At 41.6% G+C, this 26,944-nt stretch overlaps 1 protein-coding gene across 4 annotated transcripts in view; it reads left to right on the top strand.

Moving 5' to 3' along the window:
• crebbpb (CREB binding lysine acetyltransferase b) overlaps positions 1 to 26,944 on the top strand; it is a 144,119-nt gene that overhangs the window by 8,648 nt on the left and 108,527 nt on the right. The gene's annotated exons all lie outside the window — the stretch shown is intronic.

Raw genomic sequence — 26,944 nt, 5'->3', positions numbered from 1 at the left:
AATTCTGGAGGTAACAAAAGCACAGGCCAGGGTTCTAGCAGCAATAGACTGAGGTGAAGATAGATGATGTTAGAGATGGAAGTGGGGCTTGTGATGAGTGGGTGCATGGTTTGTAATGTAGCAGAAAGTCAAATAGTTGTTGCAAATAATCTGATTTAGTCCAATCAGGGAGAGGGTTGGAATTAGGGTTGCCAACTATGATTAAATGCATTCCAGGAGGTGCAATACATGACTTGCTGCTATGCATCAGCCATTCCTCACACAATCATCCTTGTGACATACAGGGCCGCTCAGTGCTTAGCAATGCTGCCTCAAAATGCTTGGGACCCAGGTTCGATTCCCGGCTTGGGTCACTGCCTGTGCTGAGTCTGCACATTCTCCGTGTTTGTATGGGTTTTCTCCGGGCGCTCCACTTTCCTCAAAGTCTGAAATACATGCTGGTTAGGTGCATTGGCCATGCTAAATTCTCCCTCAGTGTACCTGAACAGATGCCAGACTATGGCGACTAGGGGATTTTCACAGTAACTTAGTTGCAGTGTTAATGTAAACATACTTGTTATACTAATAAACAAACTAAACTTTATTGCCTTCCTATACCAATTGGAAAGCAAAAAGACTCGCTACCCAGTTGCATGATGCTTGTCAGCCAAACAACCTTTTTTCTCCATTTTCAATATCTTTATATTTGGCAAAGAGAAATGTTCACACAAAATGGTAAAAGCATTTTTTAATGTCCCTATGATTTTTCTCCAGGATTGCACATACAAGTGTCCTCGAGATTAATTTTCAATTTCTAGAGACTCCAGGCCAGTCTTGGAGTGTTAGCAACCCTAGTTCGAATCAGTGCTGGGGAGAGGCCAAGGGTTGGTGCCTCAATAAGAAATTTGAAATGGGCAACAGAGAACAAGTATTTGACAGGTGAGATGAGTAGAACAAGGTGAGGTGTTTCCAGAGGTGTGACCGTGATAAAGGCCATATCAGGTGGCAGATGGTAAGGCTGGGGTGAATAGCTTCACCAAGGTGTCGCCACCGATGTGTCAAAAGCAAGATATCAGTGCATTTGTGAATGGCCAGAGTCTTGCCCATGGTGTGGGTGGCGATTCTGGAAGAACTGTGGAATGGGACAACGATCCATTGCCAGAGTACAAGGGGCTAATGGTAGGCATAATGGGATGAAGGCCGGCAAGGGTAGGCCAAAGGAAACTCACCAATGGGAAGTCCGCCAGAGTAGAAGGTGGGGTTGCTGGTGATAAGGAAATATTAAAGAGGGTCTCAGTGGACCCTTGAAAAATGACAAGAGAAGTACTTGAGGACATCTGAACTTAACTGGGGTATGAAGCCGGAGAGTAAGAGAGAACAGTAGTATTGACTTGTACTTTGAGATAATACTGCCGGATTGTTTCAGGAATGCAAATGATCCCAAAAACATGATTGTCAAAACTAATCACACAATATTAAAAACTTATAGCAAATCTTGTTGTTTAGCAATTTGACACACACATAACTGTGGTCTCTAGTGATGTAATTGAATTTGTTAGAATGGAATTATAGCATGATTTTAACCTAATTTGCTGTACAATGGTCATATCCATCACTGTACAAGGAAGCATGAAGCTCTCAACTATATTTTAGTAAGACGTTAATGCTTGGAAGACCATTTAATTGTGTAAATGTACAGTGCGCACATTCAAATGTATGAATTTGAATTGATTATATTGATTCTGATATGAAAGAATGATTTGAATTATCTAATGAATTGCGCAGCAAAAATTGTGCAAGAAAGTGGAAACTTAGTAGCAGTAAAATAGAATTAAGATAAATATATCAGAACTAGTGTGATTATTTTATGATCAGACTTAATAAAAAATGTTTGTTTTTATTATTTATGGCACTATATTAAAGGTGTTACGTAAATGCAAATTGTTATAATATTGAATTAAGTTGGCCTGATATTTTGGTGCCAGCAACACTTATTTCAAGGATGGGAAGAATCACACAGGCAATTTTAAGATGAACAAAAATATTATCACACTTGGGTTTTGGTAGCTGTGCATTTCTTGGAAATTCCCAGTCACTTTTTGAGAATTCCTTAAATTGCCAATAATTTGTGGTTGTTACTTAGTCCCTTTTACCGTAGTTTTATTTTGTACTGCATTGCAATTTGAGTGAAATTGAATGTTAATTGGTTAATCAGTCAGTAACTATTGAGAAAAATGAAATTGTGGATTAAGTGGTACGCTATAATAGATTTGACACTATTGTTCATTAAAGCACAGAATACTGGAATATTTTTCTGCTGCTTTTTAAAATATTGAGTTTAGGGCAGGCATCTTGTGTACTTTCAATAAATTACCTTGTTGTTTTCGACATTATTGTCAGTTGAAAATATAGTTAGGTGCCAGAAATTAGTACTGTTTTAGAGAATTTTTTAAGGGCTAAGTGCAGATTCTGTGCCAAACTATTTATTATACCCGTAAGTGAAAGGGAAAATAATCCCATAGCCACCACATAAAAGTGGGATCTGTATTTAAAGCCAAACATTGCAGATACTGAAATCTGAAACAAAAACAGAAAATACTGGAAAAACTCAGCAGGCCTGGCAGTATCTGTGAGATAGAAAATAGGTAATGTTTCAAATATAGGTCTCTTCAGAGTTACAGAGAAGTAGAAATGGGATGGATTATATACTGTATGAGAGGGGATATAATGGTTGTAACAAAGTTGTAGGTCAGTAATTGCTGGGACTAGGAGAGATGGCAACAAAGATGTGTAGGTCAGGAGACAGTGGAAGCATGAATGGCAGGAGAAGATTCTAGTTGTTGCATCATTGTAAGATATCAAAGTCAGTGTTCAATGAAAGCAAAATTAAAGAACAACTGATAGATGGCCCAGTGGGGGAGGGGTAAGAAGTTTTTGCATTGAGGCAAAAAATGTTTGGATGCAAAAATAAATAAAACGTACCAAGATGGAGGAGAAAGGTGATGGAAGTTGAGGGAGGGAATTCAAGAGTCAAGGCTCTCAGTAGCTAAAGGGACAGCCACAAATGGTGGAGTGATAAAAAGATGCTAGAATTAGATGAGAAGGTATCTCAGAGGATTGTGGGCTGAAGATTACTTAACTTTATGGAGGGTGGAAGGCCTGCTGGTTGTGTGTTGGAATTGTCAGGCCTGGAGATGATGGGCATGGATGATGCACAGCTTCTGTCAAATTGTTTATTGCTGCATCTGGAGGTTTCATTATGTGTCGTTTACACAAGGTAAGAGCACATCATTTAGGAGATAACAACATGGATAAATAGTTGGCTCTAAGGGAGGAGAGACTAGGGAGGGATAAATGGGTTTTTTTCAGATTTAGCAAAGTTGTCAAATGGTAGTGAGTCTGCAGAAGGATATAGACCGGTTAATTGGGAAGTCAGTTAGCTCAGTTGGCTGGATAGTTCGTTTGTGATGCAGAGTGACAGCAACAGCATGGGTTCAATTCCTGTTCTGGCTGAGGTTATTCATGAGGGCCTGCTTTCTCAACCCCTTGCCCCATGCCTGAAGTGCAGTGATCCTCATGTTAAAATCGCCACCTGTCAGCTCTCCCCTTTTGAGAGGGAGAGCAGCCAGTGGTTACCTGGAATTGTGGTGATTTTAACTTTTATAGACACGTTAACCAAGTGGGCAAAAACATGGCAGATGGTGTATAACATGGGTAAACGTGAATTGTTCACTTTGGCAGGAAGAATAGAAAAGCAGTATACTATTTAAATAGAGAAAGATTGCAGGACTCAGTAGTACAGAGGTATCTTGGTATCCTGGTGCATGATCTCTCAAAGTCTGTGCAAATGATTAGGAAGGCAAATGGACTGCTAGTGTTTATTATAAGAGGAATGGAATATAAAAGTAAGGAAATTTTAGCAGGAAAGTGGAGCTGATGCTCTATTCCTGTTGTACGGTGGAGCAAGCTCAAATGGCCTACTTCTGTTCCTATGTTCCTTCGCAAACAGTATTTTTTAACCACACCGGCAGAGATTGAATCAAGTAGATCTCAGCAGCTAATACAGCCTCTGCTTTGTTCAAAGGCCAAGCTTGTCACCTTAGTAAAGATTTTAGTTTGAATTTACAAATGTTTAAAACTATTATTTAGTGAAACTTGGAAGTTTACGTTTCTAAATAGTTTGCAAAACTTCAGATTTGATATGGAAATGTAAAAGCTGCTGTGTCCTCATTATGGAAGGATTGGCTTCTGTTAAGTATATGCTTCACAATACTAATCACGAGGGCACGTGCAATCAGGAAATTTCTTAGCCACGTGGTTTCTACTTAGCAGTCATCACGCTATACAGCCAAACGTTTTATTTTGAATGAAGGTAATTTTGGAGTATCCAAAAGTATCATCAAAAATTAAGAGCATCTTGCCAGTCTGAACCGTGTTGTATTTAGTTTTGGACCATTCGCAGGAGGAGGACACAAATAGTTTGCCGGATAGTAAAGATAGAAGGATGGTAGGAGTTGAGGGCCTGAATGCGATTAGTGTCACGAGAGAGGTAGTGCTTGATAGACTAATGGGACTGAAGGTGGACAAGTCCCCAGGACCGGATGGAATGCATCCCAGGTTTCTGAAGGAAATGATGGAGGTGATAGTGGATGTCTTAGTGATTATTTACCAAAATTCATTGGATTCTGGGGAAGTGCCGGAAGATTGGAAAACAGCTAATGTTACGCTGCTGTTTAAAAAAGGTAGCTGACAAAGGTGGGGAATTATAGGCCGGTTAGTTTAACGTCTGTAGTTGAAAAAATGCTTGAATCCGTCATCAAAGAAGAAATAGCGAGGCACCTAGAAAAGAATGGTTTGATAGAGCAGACGCAGCACGAAGTCGTGTTTGACAAATTTATTGGATTTCTATGAGGATGTGACTAGTGCGGTGGACAGAGGGGAACCGGTGGATGTGGTGTTTCTAGATTTTCAAAACGCGTTTTATAAGGTGCCTCATAAAAGGTTGCTACAGAAGGTTAGGGTGCACGGAGTTGGGGGTAAGGTGTTAGTGTGGATAGAGGATTGGTTGTCTAATAGGAAACAGAGTTGGTTTCAATGGGCGCTATTCTGATTGGCGGTTGGTGACTGGTGGAGTGCCGCAGGGATCGGTGCTGGGGCTTCAGCTATTTAAGAACATAAGAACAAGAACATAAGAAATAGGAGCAGGAGTAGGCCATCTGGCCCTTCGAGCCTGCCCCGCCATTCAATAAGATCATGGCTGATCTGTCGTGGCTCAGTTCCACTTTCCGGCCCTCTCCCCATAACCCTTAATCTCCTCTCTTATCAAAAACCCATCAACCCGCTTCTTGAAAATATTTAGCGAGGCAGCCTCCACCACTTCAACGGGTAGAGAATTCCAGAGATTTACCACCCTTTGCGTGAAGAAGTTCCTCCTCAACTCCGTTCTAAAATGCCCCCCCTTTATCTTGAGGCTGTGCCCCCTAGTCCTACTGTCTTTTTTGAGCGGGAAGAGTCTCTCCACCTGTATCCTATCCATCCCATTCATCATCTTATACGTCTCAATGAGATCTCCCCTCATTCTTCTAAACTCCAACGAGTACAAGCCTAGTTTATTCAGCCTCTCCTCATAGCTCAACCCCCTCAACTCCGGTATCAGCCTAGTAAACCTCCTCTGCACTCCCTCCAAGGCCAAAATATCTTTGCGCAGGTGCGACGCCCAAAACTGCACACAGTACTCCAGCTGCGGCCTCACCAATGCCCTATACAGCTGCAGCAAGACCTCCCTACTTTTATATTCAATCCCCTTCGCTATGAAGGCCAGCATCCCATTCGCCTTCCTGACCACCTGCTGCACCTGCAAGCTGGGTTTTTGCGACTCATGCACAAGGACCCCGAGGTCCCTCTGCACCGTCGCCTGCTGCAGTTTTTCGCCACGTAAGTAATAGTCCTTCCTACCAAAGTGGACCACCTCACACTTGCCAACATGAAATTCCATTTGCCATTTCCTGGCCCATTCGCCCAGCCTATCTAGATCCTTCTGCAGACTCTCCACACCCTCCGCACAATTTGCCGTTCCCCCAATCTTGGTGTCATCTGCAAATTTCGACACCCTACACTCGGTTCCCTCCTCCAGATCATCTATATAAATGGTAAAAAGCTGAGGCCCCAGCACCGACCCCGGGGCACTCCACTAGTCACCATCCGCCAATCCGAATAGCACCCGTTGACCCCCACTCTCTGCCTCCTATTTGACAACCAATCCTCTATCCACGCTAACACCTTACCCCCAACTCCAAGTCCCCTGACCTTCTGCAATAACCTCTTATGAGGTACTTTGTCAAACGCCTTCTGAAAATCCAGAAAGGCCACATCCACCGGCTCTCCTCTATCCGCCGCCCTAGACACATCCTCATAGAACTCCAGTAAATTTGTCAGACACGACTTCCCTTTAATGAAACCGTGCTGCATCTGCTCTATCAAGCAATTCCCTTCAAGATGCCTCGCAATTTCCACCTTAATGATGGATTCTAACATTTTACCTACCACAGACGTTAAACTAACCGGCCTATAATTCCCTGCCTTTTGCCTGGCACCCTTCTTAAACAACGGCGTAACATTAGCCGTTTTCCAATCTTCCGGCACTTCCCCGGAATCCAGCGATGTCTGGAAAATAACCACCAAGGCATCCACTATAACCTCCGCCATTTCTTTCAGAACCCTCGGATGCATTCCATCTGGTCCTGGGGACTTGTCCACAATCAGCCCCTCCAGTCTGTCCATTTATATAGATGATCTGGAGGAGGGGGCTGAGTGTAGGGTGACGAAATTTGCTGATGACACGAAGATGAATGGTAAAGCAAATTGCATGGAGGGTGTGGAATGCCTGCAGAGGGATCTGGATAGGCTGAGCGAGTGGGCGAGGACCTGGCAGATGGAGTATAATGTTAGCAAGTGTGAGGTTATCCACTTTGGCAGAAATAATAGTTGGAGGGATTACTATTTAAAGGGCGAAAAGCTGCAGCATGCTACGGTGCAGAGGGACCTGGGGGTCCTTGTGCATGAGTCGCAAAAACCCAGTCTGCAGGTGCATCAGGTGATCACGAAGGCAAATGGAATGCTGGCCTTTATAGCGAGGGGGATAGAATGTAAAAGCAGGGAGGTCTTGCTGCAACTGTACAGGGTACTGGTTGTCACAGCTGGAGTACTGTGTGCAGTTTTGGTTGCCGCACTTGCGCAAGGATATTTTGGCCTTGGAGGGAGTGCAGAGGAGGTTCACTAAGCTGATACCAGAGATGAGGGGGTTGGACTACGAAGAGAGACTAAATAGACTGGGTCTGTACTCGTTGGAGTTTAGAAGGATGAGGGGGGATCTTATAGAGACGTATAAGATAGTGAAAGGGATGGATAGGGTAGAGGTAGAGAGATTCTTCCCGCTTAGAAAGGATAGCAGGACTAGAGGGCACAGCCTCAAGATAAGTGGGGGGTGGAGGCAGTTTAGATTGGAGTTGAGGAGGAACAAAGGGTGGTGAATCTCTGGAATTCTCTGCCTGTTGAAGTGGTGGCGGCTACGTCGCTAAATATATTTAAGTCACGGGTAGATAGGTTTTTGACAGACAAGGGAATTGAGGGTTATGGGGAGAAAGCGGGAAAGTGGAACTGATCCACTTCAGATCAGCCATGATCTTATTGAATGGCAGGGCAGGCTGAAAGGGCTAGATGGCCTACCCCTGCTCCTATTTCTTATATTCTTATGTTCAATGTCAAATTTTGTTCAATAACAAAAGGAAGGGTGGGGGGGAGGGAGGAAAAGGGGGTGAGGGGAAGGGGTGGGAGGAACCAGGACATACCAAGGAGGAGACGACCAGGACAAGTTGTTGGTAATCTGCACACCTAAAAACCTGAAGCTCTCAACCATTTTTACTTCGCACCACTCACCAGATTCTCTATCTCATTCCAGTAATCTGTTTTGTCATTGTTTCAGATCCTATGTACATCCAAGTTGTTGTGGTAGAGCTGAAAGGGCAGTATGTTACTTTCCCACAGCCAGGAAAGTTTAAGAATTGTAAATCCATTCTCTTCTTTTGATAACCACCCTCTTAAGTAATGTCTTGGATTGGACAGGTGGTGCTTCGGGTACTGTGAAGTGTAATCTTAGCATCATCATCGGTGCATCAACCTAATGGAGGGTACAACGTTACTGTATAAGTAAAGTATTTGAATATTGTCTCTCCAATAAGAGACCTGTTTTTCTGATTGCAAAGTTTTCTGTTCATGTCAAGGTGGCAAGGTGGTGTGTCTGTGGAGTGAAATGTAATGTTTGATTTCTCTCCCTCTCTTGCATACTTGTGTCAGTATTAAAGAGCTGCTCATTAGGTATACTCAGCTTAAGAGCAAGTTCCCCAGATCTGGTGCACCCAAATATTGCTTTTGTACTTTTGAAATTTAGGAGTACATGGACAATTGGACCTGTGGCCTTATCTTTTGGAGCTTCAGTACCAACAGGATGGTATTGTTGGTAGTTTTTTTTAAGAAATGTAGCAAGCTTTGAAAGCCCTAACCAGTAAATAGATGCCTATGAAATTCCACAATGTTTTAGATAGCTTTACTTAATTTTGCTGGTGGATTATGAAAGTTGCTTTGCAGTTCAAAATGTGAGTTCAAATATGTTCATTACACACTTTTTCTTGTACTGCAGTCATCTTTCTTTTGTATTCAGTTTTGAACAGTGGGATCATCTGGTTTGAATTTAATAACAAAATAAATCCTTTGTAAATTGATTTCATGATTTATACTGCCTCTGATTAGCTCTTGTATTGCAAAGACCCAGTATTTGGTTTACCTTGGATCCTGCTGATCCATTGGGTGGCTGACCTTGTTTACACTGCAGTCATTACAGGCCAGTAATGGTACCATCAGTGCTTTGTTTAAGTTCAATAAACTCTCATTAGGATGAAGCCTTTTTGGGTTACTTACCTAGCAGGGGTGAGTCAATAATCAAGCAGGACACGAGGCTAGCCCATTGTATTTGGGGTGTGTTGACACCTTTTGTGGTGTCTGTAAGCTAAGGTAGAGGAAAGCATCAGGGTAGTCAGTGAGGTTAAACCAAGGTTTTACCTGATGCAATTTTTCAAAGCCATCTCAGTCTTTTGGCTAAGATGAAGCATGAGATCAAGCGCAGGATGGGGTGCAGTGCCTCACCCTGTCAGCTTGGATCTGGTTTGTCCCTCGTGGGGACCATGATTTGAATTTAATTTGAATTGGCTTTTTTAATTAGAAATAAAGTATGGAAAGGTACCAATTAAAGGGGTATAGACAGACATTTGGCTTTCTGACCACCTTGTGTCTCTGCAAACAGAGTGCAAACTGCAAACAGTATTGCATCATAAGGGCCTGTGCTATGATGGAACCTCTGCTCTTTTTATAATAAAAACTTAATTGAATAAGTGACTTCCAGCTAGATCCTTACTGGTAGATTAAGCTGTTATGCATCAACAATAGCTGGGAGAGATTTAATTGAAAGGCTGATGAAGTGAGTTTAGTGACATGCAAAGCATGCAATTAGTGCCCTGCAATTAATTTAAGTTCTTGAAATTGCTCAGGAGATCTTTGGTTGATCTCCCATGAAGTTACACGTGGGGAATTGAAACCAAGTGTTGTCTTAAGGTTAAGTGGAGTCGGTGATGAGGGGATGGTAGTTTATCATTGTGGGAGGTCAGTCCTTTTTCTACTTGTATGTCAGTAGCAGTTCCATGAGCAGCAAAAGTCAGCGTACTTTCTTGAGTATCATTAATATGAAGAATAACATATTTAAAGGAAGTCAGTATTAACTCAATTAAGTTTTTGTGTGTATGGCCCACAGAGAGAGTGGTGAAGATGGGTTCCTCTGAACTGATTTCTTTTTAAACCCCACCATACCATTTCAAATGGTAGCGAGCCTTAGACGTGAGAAAATTTAAAACTTCCTGTATAGCTGGATATTTAAACACAATTTATTTTGGGACTAATATCAGGTGGTCTCTTAATTCAAGTTTTATTCATGCAAATCTAAAATATATTGCTGTTGGATTTTGCAGATTGTCATGTGCAACTGTAGTGGTTTCAATTTTGCTTAAAAAAGGCTTGCATTTTAAATTACACCTTTCATGACCTCAGGACATCCCAAAGCACTTTATAGTCAATTAAGTACATTTGAAGTGCAGTCACTGTTGTAATATTGAACAAGTCACTAACCTAGTTCATCAAAGGTTCATTTTGTATGTTCTGGAGATTCCTGGTGTTTGGCTAAATAGCAGTCCTGAATGAAATTTATGAAGTTCTCTGCCTGTGCTTTGAACCATTGGTGCTATTTGCCCTATTCCCACCTAGAATTGTCTAAAGGATGAATAATGACTCAGATGCAGTTTTTGGAATCCAAGCATGCAGGATCAGTTATATGTTTTATGTGCAACCTAGTTTTCCACTGGGTGTTTCGCTTAGCCTCAGGAAAGTATGAATGGGAAAGGGGGCATCCACTATTAATTAGTCCAGAGGACATACTCTGTGTTTAGAATCTTAATATTTGTATCCAGCTATTCCGGCTCAGGCACAGGAAAAACATTATTTCAACATTTTTTTTCAGAGATGTGATGGAATTGCTTTAAAATTTAAACACTGAACTCTAGTTCTACACGTAAGAAGTCACCCTTTAAACTTCTAATCAGGATTTTTGCTCTTTGAACTGATTTCAACCAATTTTGTGATTCAAGTCCGAAAATCAAACCACCCTAAGAACTAACCTGGGCAACAGTTTAATCAGACAGTATTCAGTTAGGCTCCTTCATGTATGTTTGCAAATTGAATTAATAGAGCAACTAAGTGAAGACCACTCCAAGTAGTCATACTCCTTCCCATTTCATCTACACCTGCATCTGAAATAAATCAGAGTAAGCAAAGGATAGTCCCAATTCTTAGCGAGTTGTGTCTATTAAATTGATCCTGTTGTTGAGACTGGATCTAGTTTATATTCATGTATAATTTAAATGTTGAGCCTATTACAACTAACCTTTACCATTGGATAGTGTAAGTTGTGCTAAACATTTGCTGAAATGGAAGTTCTTGGGCTTTTTGTTGACTTCTAAATTTTCCAGTGGTGCTTTTTGTTTTGTTTTCCTGTCCAGTAAAATTGGAAAAGTCATTCCATCTTACCCACATGCTTCTGAAAGCTGTTCTTTAATTTTATCATTGGATCTTCAAAAGAAAGAATTTGGATAAACAATCTTTTGGCTATAAAAAAATTATGTATTATAGAAAATTTTAATTTCCTTCTGATACATCCACTGCACCTGCAATTAAGTTTCTACAGTCCCAAATTACCATAGGCTGCTTTCTCCTTTTGACAGGGAGAGCTGACTGGTGGTGATTTTAACCTGAGGATCACATCTCCAGCTAGGGGCAAGATTGAAAAGGCGGGCCTTCACGAATAACCTCAGTCAGTACAGGAATTGAACCTGCACTGTTGGCGCTGCTCTGCATCATGAACTGGGTAACTGAGCTAACTGACTGCCTGTACCTACGATGAAAAGCAGCTGATAGCAATTAGTAATAATCTCAGTGTGAAATTTTTTTCAACAATCTATTTCAGTTTATTTCCTCTATTAGACACCAGAAATGTATAAACCCTGCCTGATGCCTCATCGGATAGCTTATGTAAAACCAGGAGTTTGCACATTAAACTCCAACATTAATTGGTCCTTAGTGTAATGTTTTGGAGTATTATTAAAGAAATTACCTTAATGTGTAAAAATTCATTCAGAACTATAGAAGCACTCCCACCTTAGCCAGGTTGATAAATGCAGTGTCCAGTATAGTGCTGAGTCGTGTAGATTAGAAGCACTATCTTCTGCCTGTGCATCCAATTACTATTCAGAGTATTCTGCTAGGAAGTATAGATTGGATGACTTAAAGAAGATTGTGTTCGTGCATGAGCAATAGTTACTTGGATGAATCATCCAAAGGTTGCTTGTGCCCATAGCACCAATGCCTTCTGGGGAAGGAGAAGAAATTTGTGGAACAGGAAAAACAAAAAGAAATATGGAGAGAAACACTTGTATTTATGAGAAAACTTTCAGAAAATTGCTATTCTCAAGGTTTACTAGGGTTAAGCAACAAATGTTAGCTTTGCCAGCAATGCTCGCATCTCATGATAAAATCAAAATTAAAAAAAAGCAAAAATGAAATTGGTCTGTAGATTTATCTGTGACTTGGGAGTAGAGATGAAGACCCTGTGTAGTTTGGCTTAATATCAAAAGTTTCGTAGAATTTTTTGTGTGAAAGGACCATGTAGTTTATGATTTTTTTTGTAAAATGTAGTTTATATAAGAACATCAAGAATTCTAGACACGCATTTACATGAGCTTTTTACATTTAACAGGAAAGCAAGAGTGTTTATTGGGGAGCAGACTTAGTTCCTGCTTTACCAAGACGTCCTGCAAAAATGTGTGATTACCTACATAACCCCCATATCTGTTGCTTGCTCCCAGCTGAATAAATGGGGACCAGATACAACGTATCAAAACTTTCCTGAACTCAGACACTTTGAAATGTAATGAAAAGGATTTATTTAAATATTCTGTATTCATAATTAATTGCTTGGATGAAAGAGTATCTTCTGGAATGGCTATAAATACTAGGACAGAACTGTTACAATTTGGGTTCAGGCCATGGTTGGTATTTAGTGAGTTGTACTTATTTCATTATCATGGCTGGGGATGATGAAAATGGATGAGCCTCTGCAAGTTCATATTTATGTAACTGTGAAAAAGATTGAAATGCAAAGTTGTTATTGCCTGTGTGACAAACTAGTTATTTGTTTTGTTATGCAGCTAGTCTTTGTGACATAATTGTCAATTTTTCTTTTGACAGTGCAACTATTCAAAATGATACGCAAGTTATATTTGCTATCACAAATTCACTTTAGTCCCTGTTAAGGGTCAGGTGGATTTCAAATACACCAAATGCTGCTGAGACAAATCTATGGAAATGAAGCATTGTAGACCAGTAACACATTTCATCTGTCACCACTCCAAACTCCATTTATATTGAAAGCTGGCTTGCGCTAATTTAATCTTGTGCCATTAGAATTCATCACGCTTCCTTGTATTGAGCTTTATACAATAAACACTTCAGAAATAACACTTTGTGGGAAGCACTGACAGTTATAGTATTTATGTTGTACTCTTTTACTGTTAATTTTTCTGCATGACACCCTGGTTAGATTTTCTGGTGGGTTTTTTTCCAATTGTCTTACAATAACTAGCATTTGATAGAGGTTTGGAATCTAAAGTCAGTTTTAAAAGGTTTCTTACGTTTTAATACCAGGGCTTTTTTAAAATAATTTAAAATCATTGTATAAATGGGGTCATGAAGGGGAAGAATGTGTACTTTGGCATGAAGGAATGTGGCACGGGTTTCCAGAACTGCAATTTTACCATTTCACTGACACACTGGGAGCAGTGTGTACCCTCTGCACATGCACTGCAGCAATTCGCTAGCACCTCCCAAACCTGTGGCAAGGGCAGCAGATGCTTGGGAACACCACCAGCCGCAAGTTTCAGTCTAAACCACACACCATCCAAATTGGGAACATATTGGCATTGAATGTTAAAAGGAGTTGGTTAGATTCTCTTGTTGAAGGTGGTTACTACCTGATGTGAATGTTATGTGCCACTTTTCAGGCCAAGCCTGATCATTGTTGCGTATGGACACATCAGAATCTAATGAGGTGTACAAATTTTATAGTTCTGCAGTTGGTCCTGATTTGTAACCCTGAGGCTGGGGCAACTCACAAGAGGGAGCGGACAAAGAGTAGTGCTGTAACTAAAAGAGGCAGCTATATATTGCCGCCTTCAATCTCTCAGGGCATTCAGCTGTGTGACAGTCCATCAAGCTGAAGAGGAAAATTGACTGCCCTCCATAGTTGTTCAGTGTGATCTCCTATTTCCACGAAAACACATTAGATGAGGTCAGCTGCGACAGAGAAACATCTGAATCTTTTGAGCTCCACAGTAGGGTCAAATGGGTTTGCTTTCTAGTGAAGACATTCTTTGACTTATTCCTCCTCTTGCTGCTGTCACATGCCTTTAGTTTACCTACGGAGGATATCTGAGGGTGCCTGCTTGCGCACCAGGAAGATGCAAAGTTGTTCAGCATTTTCCACCTGGGATCCAAGATAAGTGTGCCAGGTTCCCATCAGAGTTGCAGTACATCAATGAATGCACACCAACATTCCATACTGAGGAACACCTTCAGTAGTAAACATGATAAAAATGACGGAGATCCTGGAATATGCTTATTCTAATAGTCTACACTCATTGCTTAAGACATTGACATCTGCGCTGACTTGGCTATGTTCATCAGATGTGTGACAACTGTTTGCACGCAGACTTTCTGCATTGTGATATTGAACTCTGGGTTATGATCTGCAAGATGTCCATACCTCCGCAAAAAATCAATCGCAAGATGCGAAAATGGCAAACCTTGACAAGTGGGAGACAAGTCACTGTCAGTCATGACCTCTGGAAATTGATTTTTGAGCGGCATTGGGAGAGGCAAGGAGAAACAGCTTAACTGGCCAAGAAGTGGGTCCAGAGAAAACAAACCACCATATCCTGCATCTTCTCAGTCCACTGTCGTCTTCTGCAGCAGAGTCTGCCTGCCAGAGTAGCGCTCGAGCCACACCAGATAATGTTTAACAGTACACAGACCATCATCTCACGAGAGGGAAGGCAGCCAAAGATTTGGGAAACCCACTACCATATGTTTAAATCCCATGAGATGGTACTTTATTTTCCTACCATTTTACTAATTGTTTTGTTGACATAAGATTTTTGGTTACGATGTTAACTCAACAGCCCAGCATTAACAATGTCTTAATGATTCAATATGAAACCAAACCATTGCATTCTGCCTGGTACTGGGGATCATTTTGTCCCAATCCCTAAAAGTAACAGTCTGAAGGCATCTAATTACATTTCCATTGTCAATATCTAATCTCTTCAATTGTGATTTGTGGAATTTCCAGATCATCTAACGCTGTCTGTTGATTGGACTATATGCCCTAGAGAAGTGATTTTCAATTTGTTTTGACCATGGACATCTCAAGTAGGGCAAAAATCACATGGACCACCTCCTGATCCCCCACCCACTTTCGCCTGTTACTGCAAAAAATTAGAATGGCGCTGCTGCTTTTAATGAAATACAAACAAGGTGATGTCTAGTTCTAAGCTGAAGAATTTCAGAAAGAAGTCAGTTTCGTTGTTCAGATGGTTTCTCTTGATATTCAGCCCCAACTGTTGATAATCTGCTCTTGCAGTTAGGTATTTGTTTTAACTGTAAATTTTGCATTTATAAAATTACATTGTTACTCATGCCCGTGATTATAAGGGTATTTGGGCAGAACGAGGGTTAACAGGGACTGAAGAACAGGCTCGTGCTACACATGTAGCAGCAGGTCTAGTCACGTGATTGGGGATGAGGTCTCTGGCCTCAGCCATGACATCGTGCCTCAGTTGCTTGCATTTCAGACTAGCCTGTGGATCATCTAGAAGACCCTCGTGGCAGAGAGTACTTTGAAAACCTCTGCCTTAGAGTTACCAGTGAAAGGTAGATGTTTCAAAATAGATGTGTCAAGATGTATAAATTGAATTGGAAGTGGAACTTTTTTTTTGACAGGACTTTAAAAGTTTGTGATCTACAAGCTTTGACAGATTCATTGAATCCAGAGAATCATTTCGTGTTTTCTGTTTTGCTCAGTGGCTTTCTGAACTTTGAGTCAGTAATTCAGTCCTGAGGTTTCGATAACCAACAACAGTGACTTCTATCTTTATGTAACTCCTTCAAATGAAAATATGTCCAAGTCAGCTCTAATAAATAAGACGGTATATTCTAAAGCTAGGCGCATATCACATTTGGCGTATGGTGATTCATGTTCTGCTGGGACTAAGGACAAGACGTTTGTGAAATCTGGTAGCTCAGCTTTAAGTTTTTGTGCTGAAATGACATTAATTTGTTTGTGTGATTTGATTGTTGTGCAAAAGGAGGCTATTGAGGAAACTCTTTGGTTGTTTTCTATGTAAGAAATGTAAATTTCAGTTAAATACAGCTCATGAACAAATTTACCCTGTTTGCAGAGGAAACCTGGTGAATGGTTGCCTCGTATTTATTTCTTGTGATTTTTATAAATGTAAGACGTATTTTTTCAAATCCCTTACTTGGACTTGAGTCATTCAAACTGCAGTAGTCTTTGCAAACTTTGAATACTGCAAATGTCTTGCCTTTAGACCAGTGCCATTGTCCCAACACTGAGTTGCATTGTGTGAGACGAAATCTGAATCAAAATCCCAAAAAGGTCCAGAGTCCTTATTTTGTGACATTCTCATGTTTTCACCATGATATTTGACATTAAGCATTGCATTTGGTGATATTGCTGTTTTATAATTGAATATTTTGATGCTTCAGTGTGCTAGACTACAGAGAACAGGTGCAAGATATTGTGATTTTTGGCTAGTTCTTCATAATGGTCTGATGGACACCTAATGTTTCTAAACAAGGAAGTTGCTGGGAACTGATTGGCAAACGATGTGTGTTAGGAACTGGCTGTCTGACCACCTGGCTGGCGCATGACACGTGGCATGGAAAGGTTAAACTTTTCAAAACAAAACAGACAAAATTAAATAATTTAATTCTTTGGTTGCACATTAAGATTTCACACTAGGTGGGCTTCAAACTTAATGAGATGTTAAATCAGCTTTTCAGGTTGTTAGTATAATTGAGTTTGAATTTTAAATATTAATTGTTTTGAGAAAGCTGTGTTCGTAGTTCAGTTGTTGATCAAATACTAGGTAATGCTACTGGTAAATTCTTTTGGCTGCTAATGTTGTTCAGTGAAGTGGTAAGAATGAAATGGAACTGAAGTGAGTTGGCAGAAAATTACATCATTGGTTGTTATACTTCCAAATGGTTTGTGAAAACGCATTTGAACATGGAAAGTAGAGAAAAATTAATGAAGTAAATATTGAAAAATAGTAGCAGGATTTGGTCCACTCGACGCTCCCATCATTCAATATAATCATGATTGATCCTCTGTCTCAACACCATACTCCCACGGTCTCCCCATACCCCTTGATTCCATTAGAGTCTAGAAATTTATCTCTCTCCTTTAAATATGTACAGCTTTCTGTGGTGGAGAATTCTGCCGATTCACCAACCTGTGAATGAAGAAGTTCCTCATCTCAGTCCTACCCTGCATCCTGAGACTGTGACCCCTTGCTCTAGATTCCAGAGGAAACAACATCGCTGCATCCAGTTTGTCCAGGCCCAGTGAGAACTTTATACACTTCAATGAGATCCTCTCTCGTTCTTCTAAATTCCAGTGAGTACATGCCTAGTTGATCCAGTCGCTGCTTGTATCACAATCCTGCCATCCCAGTAATCATTCTGGTGGACCTTCACTGCGCTCCCTCCATGGCAAGTGTATCCTTTTATAAAAGGAAACCAGACCTGCAAATAATACTCCAGGTGTAGTCTTACCAAGGTGCTGTACAACTGCAAGTAAGATATCCTTACCCTTGTTCTCAAGTCCTCATGCAATGAAGACCAGGGGATTTTCACAGTGACTTCATTGCAGTGTTAATGTATGCCTACTTGTGACTAATAAACTTTAAAAAAACTTTTAAAAACATGCCATTTGTCGTCTCAACTGCTTGCTGTACCTGCATGCTTGTTTTTGGTGATTGCTGCACAAGGGTACCTAGTTCCCTGTGTACATCAACATTTCCCAATTTAAATCTATCGTAATTTAAATAATACTTTGCCAGAATTTGGTGCAGAAATGAAGATGCACAAGTTGAGAACTGCCCATTTGAAGACAAAACATCAACAAGCATGTCACAGATCTACCAAAATGAGCCATTCAGCAAGTGAGTGCTGAAGCAAGGATAGTCATTGCAAGAATTGTGGCAAAATGGGGTCACATTGCGAAGTTTCCCCTCAAAAGAATCTGGGTACTTCAAGAAGAAGAACAAGTTACATTTTACAAAAGGAATTTACAACATGGCGGAAAAGAATTACAACTGTCCAGAAGAGAAGGTCCAAAAATATGATGATCAGCTTCAACTGAAAGTCTTACCCACATAGGGCGAATCATGTAGTTTCTGGTGACTCTGAAGTTAAGTGGACAGTATATTAGGCTGGAGGTTGATACTGGTGCTGTTGTATCTTTAATTCCTGAGACTACATGCCAACAAAAGTTGATGCATCTTCCCTTAAAATAAGCTGATGTGATTTTGAAGAACAGACACAGACACAGAAGCGATTGTGCCATTAAAAGATTACGTCATGGTCAGTGTAGAGTTGAGTGGACAAACAACAGAGTTGCCTCCCTGTGTAATAATTTTCCAGCTTCATTTGGGCAGTCGTGATTTGAAAAGATAAAACTTAAATGGTGTGCTGTCAATAGATTGATAGCAAAACAGACCTTCTGGATAAATACAAGCGTTTTCAAAGAGACATTTGGCTCAATGAAAGTCAAGTGAAACTTAAGATAAAGCCTAATAATCAACCAAAAAGTCTCATAGCAAGAATGGTGTCACTTGCAATTTATCACAAGTTCAAAGAAGAGTCAGTATGACTTGGTGGATGATGAGCCTGGGAAAGGATGTGTACATAGTTTGAGTCATGTTGAGATCATAAAGAAGGTGGTATTGGGGTTCTTGAGAAACATTAAGGTAGACAAGACCCCAGGGCCTGTTGGGATATATTGCAGAATACTGAGAGAGGCAAGGGAGGAAATTGCTGGGGCCTTGAGAGAAATCTTTGTACCCTCACTGACTACAGGGGAGATCCCAGAGGATTGGAGAAAAACCAGTGTTGTTCCTTTGTTTAAGGGTAGCAAGAATAATCCACGTAATTACAGGCCAGTGAGTCTTACATCAGTGATAGGGAAATTATTGGAGAGGATTCTTCGCGACACGCTTTATTCCCACTTGGAAGTAAGTGAATGTATTAGTGAGAGGCAACATGATTTTGTGAAAGGGAGGTCATATCTCATGAACTTGATTGAGTTTTTCGAGGAAGTGACTAAGATGATTGAGGATAGGGCAGTGGATGTTGACTACATGGACTTCAGTAAGATAGTTATGGGGGATTTCAATCTGCATGTTGATTGGTTGACCCAAGTCGGACGCGGTGGGCTTGAGGAAGAGTTCTTGGAATGCTGTCGGGATAGTTTCCTTGAACAGTGTGTGACGGAACCAACGAGGGAGCAAGCTATCTTAGATCTGGTGTTGTGTAACGAGGCAGGAAGAATTAGGGATCTTGTTGTGAGGGATCCTCTTGGGATGAGCGATCATAGTATGGTTGAGTTTTTGATGCAGATGGAGGATGAGAAAGTAGGGTCCCGAACCTGTGTCCTCTGTTTGAACAGAGGGGAGTACAATAGGATGAGAGAGGAATTGGCAAATGTAGATTGGGGGCGCAGATTGGTTGGTAGGACTGCTGAGGAACAGTGGAGGATCTTTAAGGAGATCTTTTTCGGTGCTCAGCAGAAATATATTCCGATGGAATGTAGGAGAAGAGATAACCAGCCATGGTTATCGAAGGAAATAAAGGAGAGTATTAAATTAAAAGCTGATACATTCAGAGTGGCTAAAAGTAGTGGGCGAGTAGAAGATTGGGAGAGGTTTAAAAATCAACAAAGAATGACTAAGAAGTTGATAAAGAAAGGAAGGATAGACTATGAAGCTGAACTTGCACGAAATATAAAAAAGGACAGTAAGAGTTTTTACAGATATATAAAGAGGAGGAGGCTGGCTAGAGTGAATGTTGGATCCTTAGAGGATGAGAGGGGGGATTTAGTGGTGGGAGATGAGGAAATGGCTGAAGCCTTAAATAAGTTTTTTTACCTCGGTTTTCACGGAGGAGGACGCGAGTAGTTTGCCGGATATTAAAGATAGAAGGATGGTAGGAGTTGAGGGCCTGAATGTGATTAGTGTCACTAGAGAGGTAGTGCTTGATAGACTAATGGGACTGAAGGTGGACAAGTCCCCAGGATCGGATGGAATGCGTCCCAGGGTTCTGAAAGAAATGGCGGAGGTGATAGTGGATGCCTTGGTGGTTATTTTCCAAACGTCGCTGGCTTCAGGGGAAGTGCCGGAAGATTGGAAAACGGCTAATGTTACGCCGTTGTTTAAGAAGGGTGGCAGGCAAAAGGCAGGGAATTATAGGCTGGTTAGTTTAACGTCTGTTGTGGGTAAAATGTTAGAATCTGTCATCAAGGAGGAAGTAGCGAGGCATCTTGAGGGGAATTGCTTGATAGAGCAGACGCAGCACGGTTTCGTTAAGGGGAAGTCGTGTCTGACAAATTTATTGGAGTTCTATGAGGATGTGTCTAGGGCGGTGGATAGAGGAGAGCCGGTGGATGTGGTCTGTCTTGATTTTCAGAAGGCGTTTGACAAGGTACTTCACAAGAGGTTATTGCAGAAGGTCGGGGGACATGGAGTTGGGGGTAGGGTGTTAGCGTGGATAGAGGATTGGTTGTCAAATAGGAGGCAGAGTGTGGGGGTTAATGGGTGCTATTCGGATTGGCGGTTGGTGACTAGTGGAGTGCCCCAGGGGTCGGTGCTGGGGCCTCAGCTATTTACCATTTATATAGATGATCTGGAGGAGGGAACCGAGTGTATGGAGTCGAAATTTGCTGATGACACCAAAATTGGTGGAACGACAAATTGTGCGGAGGGTGTGGAGAGTCAGCAGAAGGATCTAGATAGGCTGGGCGAATGGGCCAGGAACTGGCAAATGGAATTTAATGTTGGCAAGTGCGAGGTGGTCCACTTTGGTAGGAAGGACTATTACTTACATGGCGAAAAACTGCAGCAGGCGACGGTGCAGAGGGACCTCGGGGTCCTTGTGCATGAGTCGCAAAAACCCAGCCTGCAGGTGCAGAAGGTGGTCAGGAAAGTGAATGGGATGCTGGCCTTCATAGCGAGGGGGATTGAATATAAAAGTAGGGAGGTCTTGCTGCAGCTGTATAGGGCATTGGTGAGGCCGCAGCTGGAGTACTGTGTGCAGTTTTGGTCGCCGCGCTTACGCAAGGACATTTTGGCCCTGGAGGGAGTGCAGAGGAGGTTTACTAGGCTGATACCGGAGTTGAGGGGGTTGAGCTATGAGGAGAGGCTGAATAAACTAGGCTTGTACTCGTTAGAGTTTAGAAGAATGAGGGGAGATCTCATTGAGACATATAAGATGATGAATGGGATGGATACGATAGAGGTGGAGAGACTCTTCCTGCTCAGAAAGGACAGTAGGACTAGGGGGCACAACCTCAAGATAAAGGGGGGGGGGTGCGGTTTAGAACGGAGTTGAGGAGGAACTTCTTCACTCAAAGGGTGGTGAATCTCTGGAATTCTCTGCCCGTTGAAGTGGTGGCGGCTGCCTCGCTAAATATTTTTAAGATGCGGATTGATGGGTTTTTGATAAGTGAGGAGATTAAGGGTTATGGGGAGAGGGCGGGAATGTGGAACTGAGCCACGACAGATCAGCCATGATCTTATTGAATGGCGGGGCAGGCTCGAGGGACTAGATGGCCTACTCCTGCTCCTATTTCTTATGTTCTTATTATGTTCTTATGTGACTAGTGCGGTAGACAGAGAGGAACCGGTGGATGTGGTGTATCTAGATTTTCAAAAGGCCTTTGATAAGGTGCCACACAAAAGGTTGCTTCAGAAGGTTAGGGGGCATGGAGTTGGGCGTAAGGTGTTAGCCTGGATAGAGGATTGGTTGTCTAATAGGAAACAGAGTTGGTATCAATGGGTGCTATTCTGATTGGCGGTTGGTGACTAGTGTAGTGCCGCAGGGATCGGTGCTGGGGCCTCAGCTATTTACCATTCATATAGATGATCTGGAGGAGGGGGCTGAGTGTAGGGTGATGAAATTTGCTGATGACACGAAGATGAGTGGAAAAGCAAATTGTGCGGAGGGTGTGGAAAGTTTGCAGAGGGATCTGGATAGGCTGAGCAAGTGGGCAAGGACCTGGCAGATGGAGTATAATGTTAGCAAGTGTGAGGTTATCCACTTTGGCACGAATAATAGTAAGAGGGATTACTATTTAAAGGGCGAAAAGCTGCAGCATGCTACGGTGCAGAGGGACCTGGGGGCCCTTGTGCATGAGTCGCAAAAACCCAGTCTGCAGGTGCATCAGGTGATCAAGAAGGCGAATGGAATGCTAGCCTTTATAGCAAAGGGGATAGAATATAAAAGCAGGGAGGTCTTGCTGCAGCTGTACAGGGCATTGGTGAGGCCACAGCTGGAGTACTGTGTGCAGTTTTGGTCGCCGCACTTGCGCAAGGATATTTTGTCCTTGGAGGGAGTGCAGAGGAGGTTTACTAGGCTGATACCAGAGATGAGGGGGTTGGACTACGAAGAGAGACTAAATAGACTGGGTCTGTACTTGGTGTTTAGAAGGATGAGGGGGGGGGATCTTATAGAGACGTACAAAATAATGAAAGGGATGGATAGGGTAGAGGTAGAGAGATTCTTCCCGCTCAGAAAGGACAGCAGGACTAGAGGGCACAGCCACAAGATAAAGGGGGGGGGGGGGGGCGCAGTTTAGAACAGAGTTGAGGAGGAACTTCTTCACTCAAAGGGTGGTGAATCTCTGGAATTCTCTGCCCGTTGAAGTGGTGGAGGCTATGTCGCTAAATATATTTGTGACGGGTAGATAGGTTTTTGACAGACAGGGAATTAAGGGTTATGGGGAGAGAGCAGGAAAGTGGAACTGATCCACTTCAGATCAGCCATAATCTTATTGAATGGTGGGGCAGGCTCGAAGGGCTAGATGGCCTACTCCTCATAAGAACATATTTCTTATGTTCTAAGGCCTTTGACAAGGTCCCTTGTGGCAGACTGGTGCAAAAGGTGAAGTCGCATGGGATCAGACATGAGCTGGCAAGGCAGATACAAAACTGGCTCGGTCAAAGAAGACAGAGGGTAGCAGTGGAAGTGCGCATTTCTGAATGGAGGGCTGTGACAAGTGGTGTTCCTCAGGGATCAGTGCTGTGACCTTTGCTGTTTGTAATATACATTTGGAGGAAAATGTAACTGGATTGATAAGTTTGTGGATGTCACAAAGATTGGTGGATTTGTGGACAGCAATGAGGACCATTGGGGGACACAGCAGGATATAGATCAGTTGGAGACTTGGGCGGAGAGATGGCAGATGGAGTTTAACCTGGACAAATGTGAAGTAATTCATTTTGGAAGGTTTAAAACATATAGGAAATGTACAGTAAATGGCAGAACCCTTAAGAGAATTGATAGGCAAAGGGATTTGGGTGTACACGTACACTGGTCACTGGAAGTGGAGGTGGAGAAGGTAGTCAAGAAGGTATACGGCATCTTGCCTTCATCTGCCGCGGTATTGAGTTTAAAAATTGGCAAGTTGTGTTGCAGCTTTATAGAACCTTAGTTAGGCCGCACTTGGAATGTAGTGTTCAATTCTGGTTGCCATACTACCAGAAGGATGTGGAGGCTTTGGAGAGGGTACAGACAAGATTTACCAGGATGTTGCTTAGAATGGAGGGCATTAGCTATGAGGAGAGGTTGGAGAAACTTGGTTTGTTCTCACTGGAGCGTCTGATGTTGAGGGGAGACCTGATAGAAGCCTACAAGATTGAGAGACGTGGACAGACTGGATAGTCAGAAGCTTTTTCCCAGGGTGGAAGAATCAATTACTAGGGGGCATAGGTTTAAGGTGTGAGGGACAACTTTGAAGGAGATGTACAAGGCAGATTTTTTTATACAGAGTGTGGTGGATGCCTGGATCTTGTTGCCGGGAGAAGTAGTAGAAGCGGATATGGTAGTGTCAAGGGACGCCTTGTCAAGTACGTGAATTAGATGGGAATAGAGGGATATGGTCCCCGGAAGGGTAGGGGATTTTAGTTAAGTCGGGCAGCATGGTCTGTGCAGGCTTGGTGGACCGAAGGGCCTGTTCCTGTGCTGTAATTTGTTCTTTATTAACACTGATGTGTTTGTGCCGGTTACAGTGAGTGATTGGGCTACCCCCATTGTACCTGTCAAGAAACCAGACAGTTCAGTTTGTATTTGTGCTCATTTTAAAACAATCACAACTTGAGTGTTGTGTGCCAATATCCACTTCCTTTAATGAAGATTTGTTTGCTGGATTATCGGGTGGACAGAGCTTCAGCAAGATGGATCTTTCATAAGCATATTTACAGATAAATATAACCATTGCTTACCATCGTTACTTGTTAAGGTCCTTTTCCTTATAAATGAACCTTTTGGAATAACATCCACACCAACCTTATCTCAAAGGCTGATGGATCAGATTTTAAGTGGTCTTCCTGGTGTACAATGCTACCTGGATGATATTCTAGTTACAAGGTCCGATGAACAAGAGCCCTTGAATAATTTAGAAGCGACATTGGAATGTCTTCAGGCACATAATCCCTGTAGCAAGAAAGCAAAGTATGACTTCTTTCCTGATGTCAGTTGAGTATTTGGATCATGTAATTGATAGTAAAGGCCTACGTAAAGTACCTAAAAAGATGGAACTATTTTAGAAGCACCGCATCCGATGAATATGATATAATTGAGGTACAATTTGAGGAATAGTAAATTATGAAAAATTTGTTCTTCGCTATATTATTGAAGTCATTGAATAGTTTATTATTTGAGAAAGAGTTATGGGTCTGGACAACAGAATGCGAAAGCATAAAAGAATGTCAAAGATGCTTTGACGAAGTCTGAAGTTTTAATTCATTTTAATCTGAAGCTACTGTTGCTGCTTGTCTGCCATGCTTCACCTTATGGAGTAGGGGCAGTAGTTTCATATTATGCCTCGGGAAAAGAATGACCAGTAGCTTTTTGCTTTGCATACCCTGACCAATGCTGAATCTAACAGCACTCTTCTGAAAAAAGAAGCATTGAATATAATTTTTATACAAAGATTCCATTCGCATTTATGTGGTCGTCATTTCACATTATTGGTTGATCATCAACCCTGATCTATTATTTTTGGGCCATAAAAAGGCATTAAGTTTTTAGCTGCTAGTCGATTACAAAGTTGGTCACTGAACTTATCTGCACATTCTTATGATATAAAGCATCGTCGGAGTGCCACACTAATGCTGATGCATTATCACATTTACCTTTACCTATTGAGCAGATACTATCAACTAGTTTTGCTAAGATTTTTATTTTTTGCTAGTAGATCATTTGCCAATGACAGCTTCTCACGTTCAGAGACATAAATGAAATTCTCCCGTAATGAGAAAGGTGGTGTAAATGTTGTTGAGAGAAAAATAGCTGGAATGCATCGTCCACGTCCTTTTTTTGAAACCATATGTGTTACGAAAGCTTGAGTTGACCCTCCAAGGTGGGTGTCTTATTGTGGAGAATCTGAGTGATCATTCCTCTTACCCTGCATCGAAGAGTTCTTGAACAACCATATGAAGGACATCCTGATTGTCCAGATGAGGGAATTAGCACATAATTATTTTTGGTGGCTGGGTCTTGATGCTTGATGGGGAAAAAAGTTTGACAGTGTTATTCCTGTGCCCGAATAAGAAACAAACCACCATTGTTTCTCTTTTACAGCTTTTGGAGTGGCCTAAAATGTCATGGGGGAGTGATGCTATATATTTAAAAAAGATTGCAAGTTGCTTTAAGAGCTGATCACATGATTTGATGTGATGCCATTCAGGTGTTTGCAGAGGTTGCTTGCTATTTAACTTGTTTTGTATTCTGTGCAGTGCTGAGAACAGATCTGCTTTAACTAACTTGTGCGTTAGTTTGAATCTACCTATGTAAATCCGGTCTTTTTCTGTTAAAATCCGCGATCCCTAATGTAGTTGGGACGTTACAGGGCAGCAAGCGCAAGGGCTGAATTGTCTACCCGAGATCCTTGTTCATATGTTTTTGGATGGTGTCTCAGAAGGGAAGTGTGGAGATGAGAAATAGGAGGGAGTCGAGGATAGAACTTAAGAGGGTGCTAAAGTAGTACAGCAGTCCCACCTGAGCCATAAATGTACTTACGGATTGCTATACCTACAAAAAAAGGTGTTTGAAATCAGTACCCCATCATCAGAAATTAGTTGTGGACCATTGGTTAACTCTGCTATTTTCTATATTCTACTGCTGTGAAACCATCTTGTTTCACACGAGATAGTGGTTTGTTGAGTATTTGACCTATGACTGTTCATATTGACATTCCATGCTCTTTTCTGATAGAAACAATTAACCATTCCTTATTGACTCCTGTACAGTGATTGTACAATTTCACCACCAGGTTTTGCAATAAAACGCTCACATCTTTTCTTGCCAATTCTCTCTCTCTCTCTCTCTTTTCCCCCCCCCGCCCCCAACTTCCCTCCTCTCCTCTTGTTTTGTTACAGTATTTTTCTGCAGTAAATGATGGCTTCCAGTAACTCACTTCAGTGACTATTGTTCTTGCATGAATCTTGGTAATGAATGGTGGAAATCTGTTGAACAGGTATCAACTTCATAGCTGAGCTCAATCCTTTCCTGTCTGAATTTTGTGTATGTCCAGCAATGGTTGTGAGATAGAGATCAACAACATGAATCCTGACTATTCCTGCTGTTCTAAATTATAACATCTGCATTTCCTCTGTGGTTGAGATTAGCCAACTTAGTTGTAGCACTAATGAGGTGAGTGATTACATTCTTATTTCAAAAAGTATATAATACTTCTGTTATAAAATAAATTTTAGCTGATGAGATCCTTTTTTAACATGCAGGAAAATAATTTTTAACTTTTGGAAATAATTCTTGATTTCCTCATTCCTTTTCCATCGTTGTAAATACAGCATCTTGTGTCTGTGCTTGTATGTTGCATTTAATGTTTCACTTCCCAAGAAAAGACCTGGAGATTGAATTAAAGCCAAGGTTTAGACTT

This window comes from Carcharhinus amblyrhynchos, chromosome 18 (genome assembly GCF_965287045.1).
Source record: "Carcharhinus amblyrhynchos chromosome 18, sCarAmb.v2.hapA, whole genome shotgun sequence".
Lineage (NCBI taxonomy): Eukaryota > Metazoa > Chordata > Chondrichthyes > Carcharhiniformes > Carcharhinidae > Carcharhinus > Carcharhinus amblyrhynchos.
The sequence above is the reverse complement of the archived record's forward strand: the minus strand, read 5'-3'. Positions and strand labels throughout refer to the sequence as shown.